Consider the following 21898-nt stretch of genomic DNA (forward strand, 5'->3'; position numbering starts at 1 on the left):
CGTCCATTTTTAACATTCGTATCTGTAATTTGAAATATTATCTTGTAAATAATAAGAAAAAGGAAGTTTGAATTACCGTTTGAACACTTTTTGTGTAAAACTGCCACGATAGCAACACTGCGGGCCTGTATGTATTCACTTTGATTAGTGCGTGCAGGTTATTAGTTATTAGAGGAAAATAAAGAACTTGCACTAATGAGTCCCTGTTCACACTTGCTTTCTCCTGATTGCTAATCACCTGCACTCATCACTCATCAAAGTTAATACAGGCCTTTGGACGCAATACGCACCCGAAATAAAGTTATTTATTACTAGCTGTTGCCCGCGACTTCGTCCGCGTGGACTTCAGTTTATAGCGCGCGATGTCAACAAAATTGGTGTCAAAAGCTTTTATAAAAAAACCCTGGTACCCCTTAAATCAATACAGCTGTGCAGTGTGCACACAATAAGTATTTCATTTTTTTATATTAAACTTTATATTTTATGCCAAATTTTAAAGCTTATTTAGGCCTCCAATTACACAACTTTACCCATAAACTATTTATCATTGATAGATTTAAGGTTACGTCACTGCACAGATAAAGTACTGAGTTATTTAATACCGTAGAATAGATATAACAATCGAAAAAATCGAAACTTAAATGTAAGATGATACCACGTCTTATAGAAATACTTTTGAGCAAGCGTCAGCGCGATGTAGAAGACGCACGGCGCCATCTATTATGAATTGTTGGAACTAACTTAATTTGAACAAATTTACGCATTTTCACCCCCTTACAACCCTTTTTTCCAGTAAAAAAGTAGCCTATGTCCTTTCTCAGGCTTTAGACTATCTGTATACAAAATTTCATTACAATCGGTTCGGTAGTTTTGGCGTTTGGCGTGAAAGCGAGACTGACAGACAGACAGACAGAGATACTTTTGGCGTTTGGCGTGAAAGCGAGACTGACAGACAGACAGACAGACAGAGATACTTTCGCATTTATAATATTAGTATAGATTATGTGCACACTGCACAGCTGTTTTTGGGTATTTTGATTAATTAAGGGCCGCGCTACACCGGAATGGCAGCGGCGAGGCGAGCACTTTCAGCGCTGCCATTCCGGTGTAGCGCGGCCCTAAGAGGGGTACCACTTACCAGGGTTTTAAAAAGTTTTTAAATTTGACACAAATTTTGTTGACACCGCGCGCTATAAACTAAAGTCCACGCGGACGAAGTCGCGGGCAACAGCTAGTTATGAATAAAAACAATATTATATAGTAAAGTAGGTATGATTAGTTCTGTTACAATAATAAAGTAAAAAATAAAACGCCATCTGTTTTCATATATTAGAATTAAAATGTTGATTGCATTGATATATTTTCTGGATGGAATATAGGCCAACACGGTACACTCGAACTCCTTAGAAATGCAGTAGGAGTTCTATAAGATAAGATAGATTGATTATTATTATTATACCAAGTGATAATATTATTAAACATAATATTCTAACGTATTAAAAACTATAAACAAAAACATAATAACTAATAAGTATGATTAGTTCTATGTTACAATGAAGTAAAAAATAAAACGCCATCTGTTGAATCGTATTAGAACTAAAATGTTCATTGCATCGATATATTTCTGGATTTTTTATAATATTATACATAAAATATATTTAAGATTTTTGAAATATTATTTTAATACACATTCAAGACCCAGGAACATTGAAAACTTTTTGTTCCGCCTGCGGGACTCGAACCCAGGACCCCCGGGATGAGCGCTGGCCACGCGCAATGCGAATTAATTTTCATCGATATTTTCATGGAAATAAGATATTTTCCCACAACAAAATGTAGCCTATGTCCTTTCTCAGACTCTAGAATAACTGTGTACAAAATTTCATTGCAATCGGTTCAGTAGTGTTGGCGTGAAAGCGAGACAGACAGACAGACAGACAGACAGAGATACTTTCGCATTTATAATATTAGTATGGATGTATGTGCCGCAGCCAACTGGTTAAAATAGCCGTTCAATCAAAGAGCCCTTTGACTGAACTACGCCATTCAATCACAATTCTAGCTTTTTAATTGAATATTTCAGTCGCTCAAAACGTTCAACACTACAGCAGATTCAAAAGCAGCCGTTTGATTGAATTAGTTCAGCGCTCACCACCGCGGCACTAGGTGCGTTTTGTTTACAATATGGCGTCAACTAGCCGGTGTTTTGTGATTGTATTAAGATATTTTTCGTAAATATACGTTACAATGTTATTAAAGTAACAGAAATTATGGAGGCACATACGAGTGAATCAAAATTCAAACAAATATTCGAGGAGAAATTACGGGATTATAAAATGCATCACCAAGGTATTTATTGCAATTATTGTGTTCAAAATGAGTTAGAATTTGCGATTGCGATTGTGTAATAATAATACTAAACCACCTTAGTTAATTTGCCGTTTAACCAGTTAGCTAAGTGCGTCTGTGTTGAACGTTGCAGTCAACAAGTCGGCTAAACGACGTATAGCCGTGTGATTGAATGGCGCGGGCGTTATTCAGTCAAAGGGCTAGCTGTTTGATTGAACGGCTATTTTAACCAGTGGACTGCAACTATAGTCGGGGCAATATAATAGGCCACATTTGACAGTTCAACAAAATTGAGCGTGGTAGCCTTGTAACGACGCCATAAAAAATAAATATTTTGTCATTGTTATTACTGCACAATTTATTCACTTTTTCTAATAACGATTACATATTTATTATAAACATAACCAATACGAGTTCTTTTACTATTTATTTTCACTGATAAACAATTTTAAACATAAAAAACAAATTATGATTTAAAGAACTGAACGTCGGTACAATGTTACGTCAGCTGACCTTTTTTCTTTTTAAACTCTAGGGATGTTACTCTAAAAATCGAAAGCGAATAAGTAGAATCAGATGCATTGATTAGTTGTAACGAAATATCCCCATAAATTCATAACCACGTTGTGAAAAGTAACACATATTCATGTGAAATGAATAATGATAATACAAAATTTAAGTTTTGATATTTCAAGTGAATAAATGCCATTTTTCTTGTAAATTATGTACTTGTCTTATTTTGCTCCTTGAATTTGCAAAAAAAAAGTAATAATAGGACAGGAATTCGTTTTTGGTTTTATAAATAACATATAAAATTCAAATATTTTATTTCAAGTGCGTATCGATTTATTCGTTTTGGTCGATGTTTTTATGCAGCTCACCTCACTATGGAGATTATTCTGACAGATGTCAAATGTGGCCTATTAAATTGCCCCTAGTTTAATGCACATATTATTTCTAATCCCCTTCGTTTAATTTGAAGTAACGAATTTCATATAATTTTTGATCACATTTTGTGTCTGTAGAAAGTAGAAACACTGTAATCACTCGTGACTGTTAGTTATCACTCCAGAGCCTTTAGCCAAAATGTTTTCTTTATCGTTTCTTTATAGAATCTACCGATTAAAATGTATGGAATTAACATAAGTCGAATGTCAACTTTATGTTACCTATCGAATGTTATGTGTTCCTTGTAGAAAGTTCACTGTGAAAGTAGCAGCGCTGAAAGACTAACGTGTTTTCACTTTTGTATTATAATGTATAATATCTATAATAATATAATATCTATGGATGCTTCACACCACGTCAGTCTGACCCCGTGCTAAGTTCCTGAAGGACTTGTGTTCAGTGTTACGGGTACCAGACAACGGAAATATATTTAATACTTTTACTACTACTACTATACTACTATACATATTAATATGATACATATATAGAGCCATCCATGACCCAGCAACTTTGAAAACTTTTTGTTCCGTCGGCGGGATTCAAACCCGCGACCCCCGGCTTGAGCTACCAACGCGCTTATCCACTGAGCCACAGACGTACTTTCACAACTCTCTACGAGGAACACGTACATATTATTACCCTTATGTATTATCATATTTATTATATTAGTTATTATATATGTTACGCTCAAAGACCGAAAACGCTCAGTGAGCGAAAAAATGGCTCACAACGCGTTGTGGTCATAGTGAAAACGGCCACGACGCTTTCTGGTAATCACAGAAATACCACAAAGCGAAATTCGTGTCGCGGCTGACGTGCTATTGAGTATAATATGTAATCGAGTAAAACCATGACGCGTTCTGAGCATTTAAAAACAGCCACGACGCGAATTCGTGTTGTGGCCCTAGTGAAAACGGCCACGACGCGTTCTGAAACCAGGCCGTGTTACGCAGGAGTAATTTTATAGCGCCCAAGTGTGTGCGCAATACACAAGAGCACTCTGGTTTCAATGAAACCAGGCCAGTTACGCAGAAGTAATTTTATAGTGCCCACGTGTGTGCGCGTGTAAAAGTCGGTCCTGCACCTGATCTCTCGCCTGCGCTCCATTGGGTTATGAGAGTAAAGAATAGTAGTTCTTGTGTATTGCGCACACACTTGGGCACTATAAAATTACTCCTGCTTAACTGGCCTGGTTTCATTGAAACCAGAGTGCTCTTGTGTATTGCGCACACACTTGGGCACTATAAAATTACTCCTGCTTAACTGGCCTGGTTTCATTGAAACCAGAGTGCTCTTGTATATTGCGCACCCACTTGGGCACTATAACATAGCTCCTGCGTAACAACCAGAGTGCTCTTGTGTATTGTGCACACACGTGGGCACTATAAAATTACTCCTGCTTAACTTGCCTGGTTTCATTGAAACCAGAGTGCTTTTGTATATTGCGCACACACTTGGGCACTATAACATAACTCCTGCGTAACAACCAGAGTGCTCTTGTGTATTGCACACACACTTGGGCACTATGAAATTACTTCTGCTCAACTGGCCTGGTTTCATTGAAACCAGAGTGCTCTTGTGTATTGCGCACACACTTGGGCATTGGGGTTATTAAATGCTCAGAACATATAGATTCATACGTGGGAGAGCCATGCTTCGGCACGAATGGGCCGGCTCGACCGGAGAAATACCACGTTCTCACAGGAAACCGGCGTGAAACAGCGATAGCGCTGTGTTTCGCCGAGTGAGTGAGTTTACCGGAGGCCCAATCCCCTACCCTATTCCCTTCCCTACCCTCCTCTATTCCCTTCCCATCCCTACCCTCCCCTATTACCCTATTCCCTCTTAAAAGGCCGGCAACGCACCTGCAGCTCTTCTGATGCTGAGAGTGTCCATGGGTGACGGAAGTTGCTTTCCATCAGGTGACCCGTTTGCTCGTTCGCCCCCTTATTTCATAAAAAAAAGAAAAAGAACACGTCATGGCTTGTCTCGATTACCACAACGCGTTGTGGTCGAATAGCACGTCAGCCACGACACGTATTTCGCTATGGTGTATTTCTGTGATTACCAGAACGCGTCGTGGCCGTTTCACTATGACCACAACGCGTTGTGAGCCATTTTTTCGCTTACTGAGCGTTTTCGGTCTTTGAGCGTAACATATATACTTATTACAATATTCGTTTTGTTACACCTTGAATATTATGTCAATTCCATACATTTTGATCGACGATTCTACAAAGAAGCAATACAAAAAATTTGCCCAGTGCGAGTTGGACACACGGAAGAAGGGTTCCGTACCACATAGAATAAAAATAGGCAAAAAAAATGTGTTTTTGTATGGGAGCCCCCTTAATAATTTAGTTTATTTTAATTAATAGGTTAGGGAAAAGTTTCTTCGCATTTTATATAAAAATTCAAAAGGTTTTTTTATAAAGTTTATTTACAATTGACTAAAGTATAATAGGTGCCATTTTGGCAGTCCTCTTGTGATGTCAACTTGACACTGCCTAAGGAATTCTGCAGCGACCGAAACATGTGGAAATCTTAAGGTGCAAGGTCAGGATTTTGGTGAATGGCTAAAGATGTGTGAGGTAACGCTAGGTTATCGTGGTGAAAAACCACACCCCTTCTGTTGATTAATTCCGGCCGCTTTCTCTCAACTTCTTGCTTTAATCTCATCCGTTGTTCGCAGTACAGTTCAGAATCAATGGTATTGCCTGGCAGTAACAGCTCATAATGAATAATGCCCTTCCAATCCCACCACACACACAGCATCACCTTGTTGCGAGTTAACCCGGGTTTCGCCACAGTCTGTGAAGCCTGACCGGCCTTTGACCACGATTTTTTTCGCACGTCCTTGTCGTAACTCGTACGTGATCCACTTTTCATAACCAGTTATCATCTTCTTCAAAAATGGTTCGGTTCCATTACGTCGTAATAAAGAATCACAAATGAGTACACGGTCCATTAGGTTTCTTTCAGTGCGCTCATGAGGCACCCAAATATCGAGCTTTTTTTGTGTACCCAGCTTTTTACAAATGCGCCAAAACCGTTTTGTGGTCAATCCCCTATTCTTTATCTACATCGTAACTACTAATATGCCGATCTTGCAGCTTGCTCCACTTTTTCAAAAATGGCATCAGTTTTGTCCGTAACAGGGCGACCAGAGCGACGTGCATCATTTCCGGATTGAAAACGCTTAAACCAAATTTGCGCTACTCTCACAGATACTGCATTAGGTCCATAAACATCACAAATTACTTTCGCGGCTTGTGTTGAATTTTTACCTTTTTTGTAATAAAATTTTAAAATGTATCTAATTTCTTCATTAGAATCACTCATTTGAACAATAAGAAAACAAATGAAAATGTCACATTTACCTAATTTGAATTTGGAATTGTCTTCTGTAAAATTAAAACTTTTTAATGATACCAAAAGCAGCCAGATACAATTGGTATAGCCCAAGAGATTTTATGACAAGTTCATACATACTATAATGCGAAAAGACTTTTTCCCCAACCTAATATAATTTAGTTTAAATAATTTAGTTAAAGTATGAATATTGTATACAACTAAGCATTTTGTGAACATTTCAAGTGCCTACTGCCTACCTGTTGTTGATCAAACAAAAAATAGCAAAATAATCACGTTTGTTGTATGGCAACTCCCCTAAAACATTGAATTTGTTTTGTTTTTAGGGTTTCGTACCCAAAGGGTGCAAACGGGGCCCTATTACGAAGACTTCGATGTCTGCACAATAGACATAACTACCAGTAGTTCGACTGCAAAGAAACGGACAGGTTTCAATATCTGTCAAATTCGTCGGGTTTCACTAGGATTATAAACGGAATGTGCCTCGCGCTGGCTGATATAATTTATTTTTAAATATTTCAAATAAAGATTTCAAAATTGGATTCTGACAATTTTAATCGCATGTGCCAAAACACAAACAACAATACGACCAAAGAGGAACACGTCCAGCGAATATGTCATAGTTTTAAATTCGTATGTAACAAGTTAACAACCCTAGCGACGATTTTCGTCATAATACGTCAAATTTAAAAATTTCAACATCAGTTCTATGTCGGTATACTCTATCATTCTGTCTACTCTGATGTCTGTCTGTCCCAGGCTGTAACTCAAGAACGGTAATAGCTAGAATTTAAATTTTTATAGATTATGTATTTATGTTGCCGCTATAACAAGTACTAAAAACACAATAAATTAAATATTTAGGGGGGTGGGGCTCCCATACAACGATCGTGATTTTTTTGCCATTTAGTGCTGGATATCAATAATGGCAACATCTTGGCACCTGAAATGTTCACAAAATACTCAATTGTACCTATTTATTCTTAAATAATTAATAATAAAATTTAAATAAAATTAAAAATGAAAATGAAAAAAAAACACATTTTACACATTGTACGGAACCCTTCGTGCGCGAGTCCAACTCACACTTGGCCGATTTTATTACCCTTTGGGTGCGGAACCCTAAAAAGCGATAAAAGAAAACCACCTGTGAACAGCCGTCCAAAAATTGTTTTTTTTTGTTGTTTTTTTTTATACTTCGGCCACTAAACAATCAAAACAAAAACTTCTACATTTCTTTTGCTTTAAGTCCAAACTCGTCTCAACAATAGAAAAAAACAAATGTTTTTGTAATATAAATATTTTGCAGTATTTGTAACACACCCTACAATGAGCGTCACATCACACGATAATCGTGATACTTGACATTCAAACAAGATGGACGTATTCCTTAAATTCAAGATGGACGCCATCTGACATCTCCTTAGTATGTCCGCTGTGTACCTATACATAAAATAATAATGTGCCATATAGATACTTAATACTCGTGTACTCTTTAATATTTTATAAATATAGAATTTTATAAATATTATGAACCTTATGAATGATAATATGTTATATGCCAATTTCACTTTTCTGTTTATCTTAGTCGATTCGGCTAAGATGTGTTAAGTATTTCGGTTTGCTTTTACATGACAAGCTACTTGCGTAAATATGTAACGTAATGTTAAAAATAATATAAATAATATGATGTCTTTACATGTATTTTTATAAGTAATCTTCAATACGGCAATTGCCACTAAAATAAACAGTTGTTACTAAAATTTCAAGCAAAAATATTATGTTACATAACAACGTAACTGGCGATTTCGGTTGTGTTGTTGCGGGGTACCGGCTTGTGATGGTTGCCTACTTCAATGTTCAAAAATCAAAAGTGGCTGACACAAAGCTGTAGGTAGGTACTTAAGTATATATAACTGGTTATTTAAGAATACACCTTTTACCACCGTAGTTTTAGTCACATATGTAATAACGTAACATATTATTTTACTTGTTTAAACCTACCTTGTTAAATTCCTAATTCTTTGATAATAAGTAGTTGTTGTGACTTTTGTACTTTATGGTCTAAAACATGTCACGTGACCACCACTGACCACCGCACACGTTTTTAAAATGGCGGCCATCAGATTGTTGTCATCTATAAAGACCACGTATTCAAATCTTCTCACATCACATGCTTTAATAATCATCAGTTTTCACTAAAGTATCTACAGAATTGGTTGTTAGAACTAATCACTATTTACACTAGTATTTAAACGTGAAAATTACTCGATTTTCAACTTTTTAGTACCTATTCAATAGTGTGATTGCTCACTGAGTGCAGATAAAAAATATTTTGTTACCAAACCAAAAGAAATGTCTCGAACGTCAACTTCTCTGTCAAAAGTTTTTTTAATATCCGAGGCTGAGCGAGTGTTTAAAGTATAAACTATTATTGTATAAATAATATGTAATATTATAACGAATAATAATTATTATCCAATGACATAAGAAACACAGGACATGAAATAACCACGAAAGGAACGCGCCTGCCTTCAAAATTTGAAGGCTAGTAATGGCGGATTTTACTAGAGACGATGCAAAAATATCGATATCGATACTTTTCCAAATAATAGTAAAGGCAAACACCTAATTTGGTCTTTTAATTCAAATTTTGTGGACTAAAAAGTAAAACGGCGGATTTTACAAGAGACGTCACTGAATGAAATAATTGGCCAAGTGCGAGTAGGACTCACACACGAAGGGTTCCGTACCGGTATAGAGTGAAAGTAGACAAAAAATTGTGTTTTTTGTATGGGAGCCCCTCTTAAATATTTACTTTATTTTAATTTTATTATTAATCATTAAAGTAAAAATATAATTAAGGATTTTGTGAAAATTTCAAGTGCCTAATTGTTACTATTATTGATTACGAGCAAAAAAGGCCAAAAATATCACGTTTCTTATATGGGAATTGAGAACCCCCCTTAAATATTTATTTTATTTTTAGTATTTGTTGTTATAGCGGCAACAGATATACACAATCTGTGAAAATTTCAGAAGTCTAGCTATAGCGGTTCTTGAGATACAGCCTGGTGACATACAGACGGACAGAAATCGAAGAGTTAGTAATAGGGTCCCGATTTTAACCAAATGAGTACGTAACCCTAAAACCACATATACTTTTTTAAATAATAGTAAGGCTGGTTTTACAGTCACGCGTTTCGGCAGCGCCGTTGGAGCGCCGCGCGTTCGAAGATGTATGGGGGTAGTAGTAGCGTTTTAAAGTCGCGCGCTTGAGCAGCGCCGTTCGTCCATACGTTTGTTACAGCTTTGAACGCGCGCGCTCCAACGGCGCTGCGAAACGCGTGACTGTAAAACCAGCCTTAAGGTGACTATAATATAATAAACATAAATTAAAAAAAAACTGATGACCTCTGCTCACTTCCAATTTTTATAAAAGTAAAGACAAGATTAATTTTGTTTAGGGTGGTTTATTCAAATGGGTGTTACCACAGTGTTACTTGAGTCCAACAAATAAAATATAGGTTTAGTAGTTAGCTGCAGTAAACTGACATTTCTTTAAATTTTATTTATTTAAATAAAATTTTGTTAAAAGGAACTATGCCTTTTATTCATGATCTTTTCTTAAAGGTTTGCATATCGTACTGGTCCAGTAATACTACTGGTGACAGTTCGTTCTAGAGGTTTAAAGTGCACGGCAGAAACGAAAAACGCACGGTCCAAGTCTATCACTCATGAAGGTGATGTGGATGTTATATTTTTCGCGTGGAACGATGGCGAAAAATTGCAGGAGGTATGATTGCAAACAATTCCTCAGACTTCAGAGTACTTCCAGTGATACAACTGATAGAGGATGCAGAGTGAAGCGACTGGACTGAAACTCCGGACTTTAGTATTTTAATACTGCCTAGTTCTGTTAAGAACACCAAACTTTTTAGAGGCTAACTTGGCAGTTGGCCTTACCCATAGAGCCTATAATATTATGAGCACAAACTACACTAGTAAAAATCAAAAATCAAAATATTTATTTCTAAATAGGTTAACAAACTTAACACTTTTAGAATGTCTACATGAAGGCTGAAGCCTCCACGAATAATATTTTTGATGGTACAGCATCATCTTGTAGTTTTAATCTGCCCAACGTCCTATTAATTTCTGCACCTATAATATTTATCCACTCTTTTCTTTTTGCTTCATCATTAGGTAATCTAAAAGTAGAAATAAACACATATACATACATTGTAAAAGTGATGAAATTAGGTAAAAAAAAAAATTAAATAAAATTATCGATAAAGGCAATCAGTACTGTTCATACAATATTACTACCACGTATTTTATACTTACGGAAAACATAAAAAATATAGGGAACCAAGCGGTGAAATAATAGAACCTTTTGTAGTAGATCATTTTAAGAAAACACAGTCGTCTGAATTAATAAATCTGGTGTGTTTCGAAGTAAAATACTAAACTTTACTGATGTAAAGACAAATCTGGTTGTTTTCTTCGGATTCGAGTACGGCATCCAATAACACTGCACGTGGTCATGTTTCGGCACTCCAAATTTCACTTCCTAAAAGAATTTTTACCAATAATAACTAGAATAATGTCGAAATTTTTAAAATAAGTAAATGTTGTTTGTTTACGTACGTTGATAGCTTGCCTACCACAAATATTTTTTTTTTTTTTTTTTTTTTTAATGGCATGCACATAGTACATTGCCAATGACGAACGGGAAAAACAATGTAAAAAAATTAAATTATTACGAAAAACGAGGAATTTGGAAAAAGGAATTCAGGACAGGATCAGGAAAAAATATATATTTACAAAAGAATACTTATAATTAAATATAGAAATATCAAATCTCAATATTATTATGTAATATAAAATCAGCTAATATTTGATATATAATATATTTTCTAGAATGCAATAAGCAAATAACTGAAGTAGGAAAAGGAATTTTATTCTTTAACAATGAATCAAGGAAATGGGAACGGTTGTAAAGAGGACAAGAAAAGAATATATGGTTGACATCCCCAACCTCAGCACCACAGGCATTATATTAAGTCTAGCAAGATGGTCTGGCGAGCAAGTGTGGCCAAGTCTTAATCGTGATATAATACTACTACATTTTCTATTGAAATTCATACTATAAAACCATGGTTTTGATACAATTTCGGATTGAATACTATAGAAATGTGCTCCTTTTTGTTTATGACTTTGATCAAATGACGATTTCCATGACGTCTCTAAATGAATTTTGGGTAAAGTTAATAAATCAGGGTAGTAAATTTTGTATGGATTTAAGTCACCACACGTTAGTGCATCATTGGCAAGAGAATCCGCTCTAACGTTTCCTTCTATTCCACAATGACTAGGGATCCAAGCAAATGAAACTGAAGTACCTTTCTTGGTAACATCTGTTAATAACTGTCTTATATCGAATATAACAGGATGTTGTTGTTTAATTTTAAATGGATTCTTGTTAAGAGCTTGAATAGAACTTAGAGAGTCTGTAAAAATTATAGATTTTTTAAGTTTGGCTAATAAAATATATTCTAAAGCTTTTAAGATCCCTAAGCATTCTCCAGAGAATACGGTACATTCGGGAGGGAGTTTAATTTTTTGGACAATATTGTACTGGGAATGGAATACACCTACACCAACATGGCCATTAATATTACTTTTAGAAGCATCTGTAAAGATATAATGATGATTTTTAAATTGTGTATTAATTATATCATTAAATCTTTCATTGGCCCTCAAAGAGTTCTTCTCTATATTAATGGTCAGAATATTTGGAGCGGACACAAGAGCCCCATAAGAAGAAGAAAAAATCGGTAATTTAGAAGAAGAATGAATAGGTGCAGTAAGAGATTTAAATTTAAAATAGCTCACAATTAAACACGGGGTTTGTTTATTTAACCAGTATGAATTTTCGGAAATATGATAGGAAAGCGTTTGAAGTTTCGCAATAATAGGATGATCATAAAGCTGAAGGCATCGAAAGAGATATTTGTCGGATAAATATTGACGGCGTAAATGTAAAGGAGGATCATAACATTCAACCTGCAAAGCGTTGATTGGACTAGATTTCATTGCTCCACATATAATTCTGAGGCATTTACTTTGGATTTTGTCTAAAGATTTAAATCCTGATACACGTCTAGGCTCCAAAAGGAAAGAGCCATATTCTAATATGCTGCGAATCAAAGCATTATACACTAATTTTAGATAAAATGGATGGGCACCCCACCATACGCCTGCTAGACATCTGATGATATTTACATTTTTTTCGCATCTACTTACAACATAATCACAATGTGGAATTCCGGAAAGCTTTTCATCCAGGATGACACCTAAAAATTTATGATGGTTTTTTTGTGAAATGATAATGTTATCAAAAAATACTCTAACTTGAGGAGTTACGCGCATTCGACTAAAAAGAACTATGGAGCTTTTAGTTGGGGATAAATCTAGGCCGTGGTTGTCCAACCAACGCTTAAGAAAATGCAAGGCTCTTGTTAGCTTAGCGGAAGCATCATCAGCATTATTCCCTACAACATATAAGGTCAGATCATCCGCATACTGCGAAATATCAACATCCAACAACTCTGCAATGGCCAATTCTAAATCATAAGTATATATGTCATATAACAGAGGGCTCAAAACTAAGCCTTGTGGTAAACCTTTGGTAACAATTCTTATGTATTTACGGCCATTATTATAGAAAATAATATATCTATCAGTTAACAGGTTTATAATAAATGAAATAATTTTTTTAGGAATTTTTAGACGTCTTAGTTTCTGTTTCAATATTGATATAATAACACTATCATATGCATTAGAAAGATCTAAAAAGGCCGAAAGAACGAATTTATTTGCGCTGAAAGCTAATCTTATGTCGGTGGTAAAAGAACTTAAGTTGTCATATGTACTTTTATTACGCCGAAAACCATATTGAGATGAAGAAAGCAGGCAGTTACTTTCAACGAACCACTCCAGGCGGTTTTTGACTAAATGTTCAATTATTTTTAGAAGAACAGACGAGAGGGCTATTGGACGATATGAAGATGAGAGGGAAGGATCTTTGTTTGGTTTCAAAATGGGTAACACTAGTTGACATTTCCACTCTGATGGAATATTGCCAGATTCAAAAATTGAGTTAATGATTCTAAGATAAACTGATAAACTGTTTTCGTTTAGATGAGAAATAAATGAATAATAAATACCATCAGGCCCAGGAGAGGAATCCGATACATACGAAAGTACATTTTTTAATTCGGCCATGGTAAAGGAGGAATTTAATTCTGAAGACTCTTCATTTTCATCTATTGTACTATTGTTATGAAATAGGTTAGGAAGATTGACTGTAGGAGGAGCAAGCTTGTCAAGAAAATCATTTGCAATAGAACTAGGAAGAGAAACAGAATGAGAAGTATTGTATGCAGATTTGAACCTCCTAATATTTTGCCAAACAACAGTTGGAGGAGAATTCGGGGACAGAGAGGAGCAAAATTTTTGCCAACTTTCAGATTTTTTCTTTTTGAAAAGTAATTTGGTGCTATTTATAATGTTTTTCAATGTCCAATAATTTTCAAGAGACATATTTGTACTATACATTCTTTCAGCCTTCTTTCTCCTTTTTACAGCTTCCGTACACTCTTTATCCCACCACGGTGGGCTGGGAATGGAAGATGATTCATTTTTTATTGGAAAAACTTCATTAGCACTTTCTATCAAGACATCTGTAAAAACGAGAGCATCAATAGAGTCATCTTCATTTGGAAATATCTGTGACAGTTTTACATCAACTTTACTACTGAATTTCTTCCAACATTTATCGGTGACATTATTAAGGTTATACCTGGGAAATAATCTGACATTTTGAATAGGAGCCTGAGAATTATCAAAAGGAGAGGTAGTTAATATGGGGAAGTGATCGCTTCCAAAAGTGGATGATAGAACCGAAGATGTTAATTGTGTTACAAACTGTGAGGAGCAAATAGTCAAATCAACAACGCTTTTGCCTTCTGTTGGACTAGTGCGCCTTGTGGGCTCACCAGAATTTATAACACATAGATTATTCAGATCTAAAACACTTAGCAGCTTGTTACCATAACTATTAGTAATGGAGCTTCCCCATGACTGGTGATGACAATTAAAGTCACCTGTTATAATTAAAGGTCTTGGTAAAGAGCTTAAAATGTTATTAAATTCATTTAAAATATTAATAGAGGCATGGGAAATATATACAGAGACAAAACATATATTATTTACACTAATTGCTATAATAGATAGCTCTGAACTATGTACAGGGATATCAATAAGGCTAAAAGGGTAGTTTTTCTCAAGGAGAAAGGCTACACCACCATAGCCGTCTAACCTATCTTCTCTAATTGTATTATAATTCTTAAATCTAAAAGTACTACTTGGCCTAAGCCAAGTTTCTGAGAAAGAAAATAAAAAAGGATTATAATTTCTTAATAAATAAGCTATGTCACTTTTTTTATTAACTACACTTCGAGCGTTCCACTGAATGATCTGGGCCATATTGTAGAATATTAATTATACATTGAATTAAAGGGGCAACGATGGACGGTATATTATCGTTCTGTGAGTGGGTTTGTAATAATGATATTACATCTGTAAGTGAAGAAAGTTCATTCTTGTAATTGTTTATTATACCTTTATTGTATTCATGTACTGATGTTGTGTTTTTTTCTAAATTATCAAAAGAAAACTCTTTTACCACATTGTTATGGGCAATTTTATCATAACCTTTCATTGGTCTATAAGGAGCACGAGGCTTAGCAACTACAGTTTTTTTGTATGATCTATTATCAGATGAACTATTATTATTATTAGTAGATAAATTAAATTTAGGAGTGGATAGTGTATCTGAATAAGATTTATATGAGGAAGGAATTTCTTTATTGGCCTCTGCATAAGAGACACAATGTTCAGCCATGTGTATTTTTATAGATTTTTGCCTATTAAACTCTGGGCATATTTTGTTATTAGCCATATGATGGCCAGAACATAAGCAACAGAAATATTCATGCTCATTAACACTACAAGAATCCATATCATGTTCCTGACCACACTTGATACACCGTGATTTTGACCTACACTGAGCTTTGGTATGTCCATACCGACAACATTTGAAGCATTGTATAGTGGGAAAGATGTAGAGCTCAACTGGTAGTGAATTATAACAAATAAAAACTCTTTTTGGCAGAACCCTACCATCAAAGTATACAACAACTGACTGAGTCGGTTTCCATACAGGAGAACCCTCCACCATTGTTTTATAATTTAAGCGTCTGACCTTCACAACTTTACCACTACCGGTAGGTGTAGAAATGTTATTTATTATTTCCTCAGGTGACCATTCAACTGGTATACCCCTCACAATACCTATTCTAACGACATTAAAAGATGGTATAAAAGCTTCATAATTATTGTCAGCGAGTATTGAATTATTAATAAATGTATTAGCATCTTTGTAATTTTGAAATGAAACAGAAATTCTGTTCCGACCAATTTTTTTTAGAGAGCCATTAATAATATTATAAATGTTATTTTTAATTAAAAAGTCACCAAAGGTGATGGGGTGTAGTTGCGTACCATCAGAGACATTTTTTGTAACTTTTTGTACATGAATTAAATAAGGGGAAACATCATTTTCATTATATAAATTTCTGCCAATATGTTTTCTTTCTGTCTCAGGTGCTGAGGCTGAGGATACACGCATGCTAGCAGCATTATCCTTTTCAAGTATACACTTACAATTAATACGATTTCCCGCGCTATCTCTAGTTACTTTGTTACATTGTTTGCACGTCAGCTCGTCAATAAAATCATTACGAGATCGTTTGTACGTTCTTTGACTTATTGACTCTTCTGTGTCCATATTATTGGACTCATCAAAATCCAACGTAACAAAATAACCGGGCTGTGGAATTGGGCCACAAAAATTCCCGCCTCCGGGATCCGGAGGTCGATTCATAGTACAAAAATAAATACACTTACCGAGAAGAAAATATAAAATAAACTAGAAAGATAATTAAAACTAAATATTTACAAAAATATGTACAATATTCCCGCACTGAACACTAATAAACAAATAAAATTTGAGGAAAACACGACCGCCCGCGTTCGAGTTTCCCGCCGTCCCCACCACAAATATTGCAGGCTAGTAATGGCGGATGACAATTGAATTTTTTTTTCCATATAATGGCACTTCGGCTTCGGCGGGAAAACAATATTCTTTAAACAATTTTGTCTATATTATCGTCAGGTCAGTCAGGTCTAAAGTTTAGTCAAAGTCTAAGTATAAAGTCAATACAGTCAAGAAGTCAAGTCGGTCGATTCAGTAAAGTGGTAGGACGCTTTACTGAAACTTTTGATGGAGTTTTGGAGGGAACACAAAAGAGCACGTTTCTGGTTATTACATCACTCTCCTACACTTGTGCACGATAACGAATATTTAATGGTTAATATCCTACCAATATTACACATTAAAAACCCAGATAACACAATTTTAGGAAAATAATATAAAAACACAACATCACTCTTTCACACTTACAGTTATCTTTTTTCACTTACGTAAAAAAGCATAGGCAAAAAAGAAATAGTTTTAAGATTATGCATTTCTCTCGACGACTTGACGCGGACGTACCTAATCAATTATATACATAGACAATTGCTTCATGTCCTTGTGTTTCTTATGTCATTGTTATTATCATAGAGATAGAAACGCAACGCAAAGTTTGCAATGCCATCGTATAATTCTATTATATACCTATTTCAAAGATATGAATTAGAATACCCTAAAGCCCACACTAAGGCCAAAAGGCACAATACGAGGGCATAAAGGCATAATATGAGGGCACCGCGTGACTGGTGAGTCGTGACTTCGTAAGTCGTTCATCTCCAGCTCAGCCAGTCAGCAAATACTATGTAGTAAGTAGCAACCCCTGCTGCATTTGACATTATGATGAGCATGTGACATGTTAAAACTTAAATAATGAGGTTATACCCTTAGATAAAGTATTATAGTCTAAAACATGTCTAAAAGATGTAATCTTAGTCCGTCATCTTTGTAGCCAAATTATTAATTGATGTGACATTTTTAGCACTAATGCCTTATATAGCACGAATAAGGGATTAATAAACTTATAAATTATTATCTTTTTAGCTTACAAAAATACCTTTATATTTATATTTAATGTTAAATCCACGTGTTTGAGGCATTCTTTGACCATTCTTATGGTTTATTATTTAGCGGAACCACAAAACTCAACAATATCTAGCATTAAATGTTCACTAAAAACCTTTAGGTACATGAAATATGCAGACCGACTCCTTTGTTATGTCCTAGTAAGTAGGACATAACATTACACGCTTTTGACGCTTATACACCGATATAAGGCTCTCTCCAGTCTATAGTACCTCAATGGTACCCTGCCGGCTGCCTCAGACCACTGACCTCGCTATCTTTAATGTCGGCTGTACACTCTCGCCGAGAGCTCTCGGGCGAGAGTCTCGTGCGAGAGCCCCTTGCCCGAGCGTGATTATGTAGGTACATTCTCGCTTAGTTCAATCGCAGTTATGAACTTAGAGAAGATGGACCATTATTTTCTCTATGAGATGGACGAAAACACTTCTCTTGCAGCTGCCGTAGCTCTCTGTGCTATGAGCTATTATAAATAATTAAAATTAGTAATTACCAAATATTTACACAATAAAAAATTTAAAAAATGGCGAAAACGTATCTACTATCAATGATCATTGATCACCATTTACCATGCATCGAAAGATATCATTGTAATCCAAAGATCTTTAATCATATTTAATTTTATTTCTCACAGATAATGACTGATAATGACGTTTATTATTGTTATTTTTCTGTTCTGCACTGTCTAGCGGCGCGACTAGTAGTGAAAAACGCGAGAGTGTACAGTAATGCGCTCGCTATCCTCGCGAGACCCTTTTTCTCGGGCGCAAAATACCGACACCGGACCGAGAGGGTCCGAGACAGGCGAGACGAGGCGAGCACACCCATTTACAGTCTCGCACTCGGGCCGCCTCGCAGTGTCTCGGCGAGAGTGGTACAGCCGACATAATACGCGTATTATAATATTAAGTCAGTGCCCCTTAATTTACCAAAATACCACACTGTTTTAATTAACTTTCTTTCTTCCAAATTCCGTTACCTACCTTTTTATTTTCCTTCCGCCGTTCCTTACCTTTTTACCTTGTCTGTGGCACAACATACGCATCCTCTGTGTCAAGTTGCCAAAATAGAAGAAAAAGTCAAAGTCAGTGCCCCAGACAAAATTTATACTCGGATTTACGAGCAAAGCTAATTTAAAAAAGAGGTCGGACTTAGAAAAAAAATTACGTCGGTTATTAAAGTTTAAGTTAAAAACCGCAGATTAAACTTTCTAACAGCCGTTTTAAACAGCCAATCACTGTCGATCTTGCTTCAAAATTAGCCAATGACAGTCGATCTTGCCTATAAATTAGCCAATCATAGTCGATCTTGAATCGAATCAAATCGAATTGTATTTTTGTCTTTTAAGTCCCACTTCTTGTTATGTACTTTATATTCTCTTTGCTCTTATGTCTTATGCCGCGGCCGCATATGCGTAGTGCTTCGCGCTAAAAACGATACAGGATACTATAATTGGACGATCTGCGTAATTTATCGTCTCATAGCACAAAGCTTCGGTCGATAGACGCTGCAGGTGCGGCCGGGCCGTTAAGAGCAAACTATTTAAACGGGCCTTAGGTATTTCCGTCAAAGAACTGCTAATGCCACGCTAATGCCTATATCATAATTTATACGTTTTTCTGGTATTGACCGGAAAGTTCTCGAATGTCGCACACGAGCAAGTCACATAGACGATGGTGACACAAAATAACATATTATGTCATTTGTACCAGTATGGCGGTTCTTTAGGGGTCTAATTACGTAAAGGCAAAAAGGAAAATGATGGTCATAGCGCGGCGCGGCGCGGCGGCCCAATCGCGTGGGCGTTAATCGAACGCGTCGGATAAATAACGAGTGTCGAACGATTTGTTCCACAAAAATGCTTGTATTTTCAGATAGCGTAATGCCATAATTTTCGGGTGTGAGTTACAACCCGCCATACCGACGCAAATACACAGGGGCGTGCACAGGAATATGATACAGGGTATGACGGAATACATTATTTTAAATAAAACAATTCAACCATTTGTACCAGGCTAATTTTTGCATAGCTAATCATCGTCGAGTAGCGCGTTATTAAAGGAGTGAGCACACTGAGGCGGGCCGTGCCGGGGCTCAGCGTGCCGGAGCTCATCGCAAAAATCCGCCTCCATACAATTTGTATGGAAGCGGATGCGCGTATCGCACAGTGTCGGGGCGCAGCGGATTTCCGCTTCCATACAAATTGTATGGAGGCGGATTTTTGCGATGAGCCCCGGCACGCTGAGCCCCGGCACGGCCTGTCTCAGTGTACTCACTCCTTTATCCGACGCGTTCGATTAACGCCCCCGCGATTGGGCCGCCGGTGCGAGCGCTATGACCATCATTTTCCTTTTTGCCTTTACGTAATTAGAACCCTGAAGAACCGCCATACTGGTACAAATGACCTAGTATATTGTGTCACCATCTCCCGGTCTAACAGGCGACAGCTTATTTGTCTTGGCTTCACAGTCGAACAGCTTACAGCACACTTGACACTGTCGGCGGCAGTCAACGGCAGTCGGCGGCACGCGTCGGGGGCACGTGTCCGCAGCAGTCGACGGCAGCCGTTGACGTTGAGCCGTTTCGGAGGAGTACGGTAACTAACGTAAGATTAAACCGTACTCACTTTTCAAATATAATTTTACTAAAAAGCAGTAAAAAATGTAAAACATTGTTATATCCGCTGTGATTGTGAAATATCAACTTTTTAGATCGCTAGTTCGACGTTAAATTAATATTGCACAAATCTGTCAAACGGTGTCGCTTTTATAGTAGAGGTGGTGGTATGGTGCACGGTGGTAGGCCCCCAGTTGTGACGTACCGCCTAACTAAAGGTAGGTAAGCGTCCACAGGTCGGTATCGTACGCAACGGACATCTCGCATCAAACGGATATTTTTTTCACAGTACGTCCACTGTATCGGCAGCGTACGGATTACCGACTAGCCTAGTAGGTAAATGCATGCTCAAAAGGGGGGTGTGGATGGAAAAGTCGAAAGCAGAAATTTTGACTTAGGAACTTTGTTTGGACTAAGCTATACCAGTATTCTATTATAAAATAAATAAAAATAAAATAAAAAATAAAAATAAAAATTGCTCAACTCCAGTCAATTCTCGTCAACTTTGGCGTCACGACTACATCAAGCAATTTGCGGTAACAAGCATCAATATTGCGCAATACAATATTGAGCGATGTGGCCATCGAATATTTGAGCGATATGAAATAAATTGCTCCAGATCGCTCGATTCGTATCGCCGAGCAATTATTACCGTAATTATTGCCAGTGTAAGCGCTTCTTTAGGTTCTTGTTATATTACAGTGAGTTAGTGTAAACACCGTTATCCTTGAAACCATCCAATAAGCCCATCAAAATGAACAACTTTTTCTATGAGAACAATGCTGGGAACTCAAAAAAAATGCCGTCTTCATACCCATACGGATGCCCGGATCGGCAATTTGTATGGGTATGTAGGGGTATGAAGACGGATTTTTTTGAGTTCCCAGCATTGTTCTCATAGAAAAAGTTGACGGGCTCATTTGATGGTTTGAAGCTGTTCTGAGGTTTGAAGGATAACGGTGTTTACACTAACATCTTGTATATATATATATATATATATATGACCAAGACCACTATGCTTTTTACATAGATGCCATTTGTTAAAAAATCATGGCGACCTCCATAACTGATCTTCTCTATTACGCAATAAATTATTGCGACTATAAATTGAGATGTAAGCTATCCTATCTTTTAAGCTGAATTGAATTGCACACGGTCTACAAATCAAATTTTAAATCGGTTCAGTGATTTGGGAGTCCATCACAGGCAAACAACGTGACTCGTAATTTTTATGTACTAGCTGACCCGGCAATGCCATAAATTATTTCTAGTAAGTATCAATAAAAAGTAGATAAAAACCTATTCTCAGGCGGCAGGCCTTGGGCAGGCCTAACGAATGTACCATCGAGGAAATTTATTCCTAGGCAGTTG

General features: G+C 36.5%; 1 long non-coding RNA gene across 1 annotated transcript; it reads right to left on the reverse strand.

Moving 5' to 3' along the window:
• Nucleotides 1-3059: 3059 nt before the first annotated feature.
• LOC121729119 lies at nt 3060-21779 on the reverse strand. Its single transcript, XR_006035913.1, has 3 exons — nt 21765-21779; nt 18034-18039; nt 3060-3283 (listed from the first exon to the last, which is right to left on the reverse strand). It is a non-coding gene; the product is annotated as an uncharacterized LOC121729119 (long non-coding RNA).
• Nucleotides 21780-21898: the final 119 nt, after the last annotated feature.

The sequence above is a fragment of the Aricia agestis genome, chromosome 7 (genome assembly GCF_905147365.1).
Source record: "Aricia agestis chromosome 7, ilAriAges1.1, whole genome shotgun sequence".
Lineage (NCBI taxonomy): Eukaryota > Metazoa > Arthropoda > Insecta > Lepidoptera > Lycaenidae > Aricia > Aricia agestis.